Raw genomic sequence first — 6534 nt, forward strand, 5'->3', positions numbered from 1 at the left:
AAACCGCAAATGACCAATGAGTTATTTTTTTTTATTGCCCTTGTAGGCAGACGAGCACACGGCCCACCTGATGGTGAGTGGTCACCGTCGCCCATGGACTTCAGCAATGCCAGGGGCAGAGCCAAGCCGCTGCCTACCGCTTAATACTCTCCAGAAGAGTCGTTTGAAGAAGGACATGTCATAGCGCTCGAGAAACACCGTGGAGGGGAGCTCATTTCAAAGCCGGATCATCATCATCATCATCATCATCATCAGCCTTTATTTGCCCACTGCTGGACATAGGCCTTCCCCAATGCTTTCCACATAATGCGGTCCTCCGCCTTCCGCATCCAACGACTTCCCGCCGTGCGCACTAAGTCGTCAGTCCACCTTGGATGGTACGTGGCAAAATAGACCTCTGGAAAATATGTATACTTTGGATTTGAGTTGGTTTTTCCATATTATCCGGCATCTCCAAAACAACAATATGTCCCTTATCGCCTGCGCTCCGCATTTTATTCCGTACATCAGGAAACCTTAATTGCTTGAACTATTAACACGCCCCAACATAAAATTCGATACGAGCAGTTTAAAAAGAGGAAATCATTGGTACATATGCGACTTTATGCCTCTAATTTAGAGGTTTGTTTTCTTTGTCGCTACACAAAAAACATTGTAAGGAAAACGTTGTACATATTAATTAAATTTGAACAAGCTTTTTAAAAATGTTCTAATGGACGTTTGAATGACCACTCAACATAAAGTATATAAAGATGGGTGAAAGAGCTCACGACCCACCTGATATTTAGGCGCCCATAGACATCAACGTAATTGCGCGACCCACCTTGAAACATAAATTCTAAGTCTCCATTTTTATACTACAACGACTGTCCTAGCCTTCAACCCGAAACGCGTTACTGCTTCACGACAGAAATAGGCAAGGCTACCTACCCGCGCGGGCTTTATAATTACTAAGCCATTACGATATACATTACTTGCCTAAGCTATATAGATGATCTGTCCTAAAATCAACTATGAGCTTCATTGCGTAGGTACGAGAACTATACAACAGGTCGTTCAATATATCTGACTATACAATCGAACACTTTTTCCTTTTTCTGGGCTAAAATTGAAATTTAAGTTTTAATTTAAATAAAATAATTTTATTAACTGATAGATAGAATACATGTTTATAAGTCGTTAAAAATATAAAACTCATTTTCTTAAAATTTTTAGTTAAGTCACTTCAATTCTAAAGGAGGCCTAAAAATACGTTGAAAACACAACAAAATTATGTGTCACTATTTTTTTTGTTTTAGCGTAGAATGTTTCATTTTTAAAACTGTCAGCACCTCACCCGTTGCTACACGGATGGCGGGAATGCGGTATACGGCCGACCGAACGGCTCGATGCCTTCGAAATTCAAAATATTGAGTTTGCAATTCATTTTTTTTTCGTTCACTCCGTTGAGCACAGGTGACCATCATAATTTTTATCTAAAAAGAGTCCGAACATTGCATGTTGTGTTCTGCAAGTTTATCAAAATAACAGTTATCCTGCTACATCATATTATTATGTAATATTTCAGTAACATTGTGGCCTATACACTAGTGTTTGCGCAATAACGTAATTTAATTTTTTTATGTCTTAGTAAAGAAGGAAGTGCGCCGAAGAATTGGTATGGCTAAGAGTGCCATGACTCAGCTCGGAAAAATCTGGAGAGATCGCAACATATCCGTAAAGACCAAAACCAAACTGGTACGGACTCTAGTTTTCTCGATTTTTTCGTATGGCGCTGAGACCTGGTCACTGAAATCTGCAGACCGCAGACGCATTGACGCCTATGAGATGTGGTGCTGGAGAAAGATGCTGCGTATTCCGTGGACAGCATTTCGGACCAACGTATCAATCTTGCAAGAACTCAAAATCTCCTCGCGGCTGTCATCCGAGTGTCTTCGTAGAGTCCTTGAATACTTTGGTCACATCGCACGGAAGGATGGTAGCAATCTCGAAAGGCTCATCGTGACTGGTAAGATAGATGGGAAAAGACCTCGGGGGCGCAGCCCAATACGTTGGTCCGACCAGATCCGCACCGCTCTTGATTCCACATTTCACAACGCCCTCCACACCGCCAGAGACAAGAATGGATGGAGAAAAATCGTGCGTGCGAAGGTGATACAAAAGGGTGGTCACGACCCTCAGCAATGAGGAATACGACGCAAGGAGGAGGAGGAGGATGTCTTAGTAAAGGTCTTATTTAGACCTCAGAAATTAGTATAATACTCCCAAAATAAAAACAAATTAATTTTCATACTATTTATCAAATGTCATATCTCAAATTTAGAATGCCAACTTAACGTATAATTTGAAAACGAACGTAGCCATAGCATTTATTAGAATTCCACACGGAATGATTAAGATTTCGAAAATGGAAATAATGTTCATAATAATTCGCATATTACGGCGTAGGTTCCGTTTCCGAGTTACATTAAAAGAGCGTCTTCGCATTCGAATTACGAAATTAAATTCCTTAATTTAATTTTTCAATAACGGCCGTGGAAGCGCTCGCCCTTTTTGAATATCGTATAACAGAACCGATTTGAATGTTAAGAAATGTCGTGTTCTAGGTTCAATTTCATAATTGCACATAATTCGGGACGTACTTTTTTTAATTTACGAAACTACTTACTAACTATAATGTATTGAAATTTTCAAATTCAAATTAAAATCGCACTACCTTGCACAATAATATGGCTCCTACATTATAACTTTACAAGTTGCTACTTATTTTGTATTTATTTGCATATTTTTAGTATTTATTTGTATTTAATCGTATGTAAGTCTATCTTATATTGTATTTATTTTTCACATCTGTATATAATTATATATTTTTATGTAAGCTTATTATGATATAGCACCGTCCAGTTCGCTTATTCCTCTCCCTGCAAGGTTGCCTGGAAGAGATCGCTTTCAGCGATAAGGCCGCCAATTTATGTCACCGACTATTATTTGTTTTATTTGCTCACTTTGTACATATGGTGTTAAATAAAGTGTTATTATTATTATTATTATTATTTGCGGTAGGCAGCGGCTTGGCTCTGCCCCTGGCATCGCTGAAGTCCATGGGCGACGGTAACCACTCACCATCAGGTGGGCCGTATGCCCGTCTGCCTATAAAGGCAATAAAAAAAAATAAAAAAAAAATTTATTAGTGAGGGTATTTATTCGCCTTTTCACAAAAAGTAATACAAAGCGCGGCTTGTATAAAAACAGATACGCAGTGAGCTGAAATGCTATCCAACACGTGTGCTTGAGCTTATCATTCGCTTAATAAAATAAAAAACATAATACTAGCCCTGTGAAATAAAATAATGTCATTAAAAATATTTAAATATTTTCTTCAATTACGGCGAATTACAAACGTAATTAATATTACTTTTAAGGTTTTATCTCACGTTTTTATTATTATTTTAGTGAGGTTTCGAATACTAAACAGCTTACGTGATTACAGATGACTAAAGTGTTATTCGAAGGTAATTAAGTACAAAGCATGAAAGTCGTTTTAATTATGGCCTTGAAAACAGTCAAAGATTCAAAAGAGAGAACAAAATGATTTTGACACTTATCACCAATCTCAATTAAATTCAAACCCAAAACACAATTAACAATTCCAAGCTAGGATGAATCAAGACTCCCAATAACCTAATATTTTACTAATACACCAGCTCCGAGTGGAATTTTTTTTCCCTACCTATTCGCTTTTTTTCTTTATATATTTTTTTATTGCCCTTGTAGGCAGACGAGTATACTGCCCGCCTGATGGTGAGAGGTTACCGTCGCCCATTGACTTCAGCAATGCCAGGGACAGAGCCAAGGCGCTGCCTACCGTGCCTTTATCGAATGCCATCGAATAGAACTCTGTGGTTAGTCGATATCGCTTATAGCTCAACCAAGAAAGCGAACCTTTTTACGTCGAAAGAAAAGAAAACTAATTCAGAAAAAAATTTGAATGTCTATTATATTAACAATGTAAATAGTTCTCCACCCTCCCCCCGTCTGTCTCATCTCGAAATATTACAATAACATCATCCCCATAAAATATTCATGGTTACGTCCACATCAACTTTCTCATGATAATGAAGTTCGCGAAACAAAAAGTTCCAACAAAAACTAATTGATTCTCGTCATTCGCTTTTCCCTTGTTTTGTTTAGTACAAACCGCGAGCGGTAGCGATTTATAGCAAATATAATTCATACAGAAATTAAACTACTTGTTATTTCTTCATGAGACTTAGGTGAATTGCAGTAATTTGTTTGTAATTTTTACCTCGAGTTTATATAAATTCCTTTACTATCAGAAGATCAAGTATCAGAAGTCAACCACAAACGAAACACCTAATAGTTTTAAGTTAGTAAAATGAAGACGACATTATGAGTAAATTGAATGATTTTTAGAAATTGCCTAACAATGAACCATCTTATGAATAAAATTTAATATCTATTTCGCTTAAGAAGTATTTTGAATTAGACCATCCACGAATTAAATCATACCACCAATAGCTTGTCACTCGCACCACACAAAATACTTTATGCAGAAGAAAAATGTTCATTTTGAGACACAAGAAAGCACTCAGTACACGCCGTTTTGATATTAATGATCGAATTTATTAACTTCAGATGATGAACTGCAATTTAGTATGGGACAAGTAGAAAGTTGAGTTGCAACATGCCACATTGGTCAATGAAAAGGTTAACAGTATAAGTTGGCTAAGAAATACCGGAAACTTGGCTATTATTCTTTTTAATATATTTGGACACACTTTGGTCGTATTGTTGCAGTAATATGCTTATTACTCAAGATTTTTTTATAGGAAACTTGATTTTGGCAATGAACTTTTAAGGTTCTAAGGTCAGTTTTTTTTTAATTAATTAGATTTGCAGAGTCTATCGAGAAACCCACCTGGTGTTAAGTAGACATCTAAAACGTCAATGCCGGCACCCACCTTGAGGTATGAGTGTATCCTTCAAGCCGAAACGCATTACTGCTTCACGGCAGAAATAGGCAGAGCGGTGGTACCTACCCGTACGGACTCACAAGAGGTCCTGCCACCAGTAATTACGCAAATTATAATTTTGCGAGTTTCATTTTTATTACACGATGTTATTCCTTCACCGTGGAAGTCAATCGCGAACATCCGTTAAGTACGTATATAAACGTAGAAAAATTGTTACCCGCCTGTGTGATTCGAACATCGGTGCATCGCTAGATATGAATACAGCAGACGTCTTAACCTTTAGCCCACGACGACTTCGAAACTTCGCTCTGTCACGAAAAACTAATGAAAGGTCTAAGAACTAATAATATGATTCACTAGTATGTTTTTTTTTTTTTATTGCTTTTGATGGGTGGACGAGCTCACAGCCCACCTTTTGTTAAGTGGTTACTGGAGCCCATAGACATCTACAACGTAAATGCGCCACCCACCTTGAGATATAAGTTGTAAGGTCTCAGTATAGTTACAACGGCTGCCCCACCCTTCAAACCGAAACGCATTACTGCTTCACGGCAGAAATAGGCAGGGCGGTGGTACCTACCCGTGCGGACTCACAAGAGGTCCTACCACCAGTGTGATTATTTCACTTATTTTTTTTTTTTTTTTTTTTTTTTTTTTTTTTTTTTTTTTTTTTTTTTTTTTTTTTTTTTTTTTTTTTTTTTTTTTTTTTTTTTTATTGCCCTTGTAGGCAGACGAGCATACGGCCCACCTGATGGTGAGTGGTTACCGTCGCCCATGGACTTCAGCAATGCCAGGGGCAGAGCCAAGCCGCTGCCTACCGCTTAATACTCTCCACAAGCCTCGTTTGAAGAAGGACATGTCATAGCGCTCGGGAAACACCGTGGAGGGGAGCTCATTCCATAGCCGGATGGTACGTGGCAAAAAAGACCTCTGGAAACGCACTGTGGATGACCGCAGTGGCTCCAGGTAGTATGGATGAACTCTACTCCGGTGGCGGGCGGTGCGATGGTAAAAACGAGATGCCGGTATCATCTCGAACAATTCCTCAGAGCACTCCCCATGGAACATACGGTACAAAATACAGAGGGAACCGAAGTCCCTCCGCAGACCCAGAGGTTCCAAACGATCCGTGAGACCGGGATTATCGACAATCCGAACGGCCCTCCTCTGTATGGAGTCAAATGGAAGAAGCTGGTATTTGGGAGCCCCGGCCCAGAGATGGGAGCAGTACTCCACGCGAGGCCGGACTTGTGCTTTATAAAGCAAAAGCCTTTGTCCAGGCGTGAAGTACCGCTTCGCTCTGTTGAGGACTCCCAGCATTTTGGACGCCAACTTGGCTTTGCCTTCCAAATGACTCCGAAACTGGACATCGCTCGAAATGTCGACCCCAAGTATCCCAATACTCTCGGAAGGTTGCAGGGATACTCCTTGGAATTGCGGTGCCATGACAAAGGGGTCCTTCTTCGCAGTGAACGCGCAAACTTGTGTCTTTAACGGGTTGAATTGAACCAAGTTCAATTCACCCCATTTGGAGACTCGC

Source organism: Bombyx mori, chromosome 22 (genome assembly GCF_030269925.1).
Source record: "Bombyx mori chromosome 22, ASM3026992v2".
NCBI lineage: Eukaryota > Metazoa > Arthropoda > Insecta > Lepidoptera > Bombycidae > Bombyx > Bombyx mori.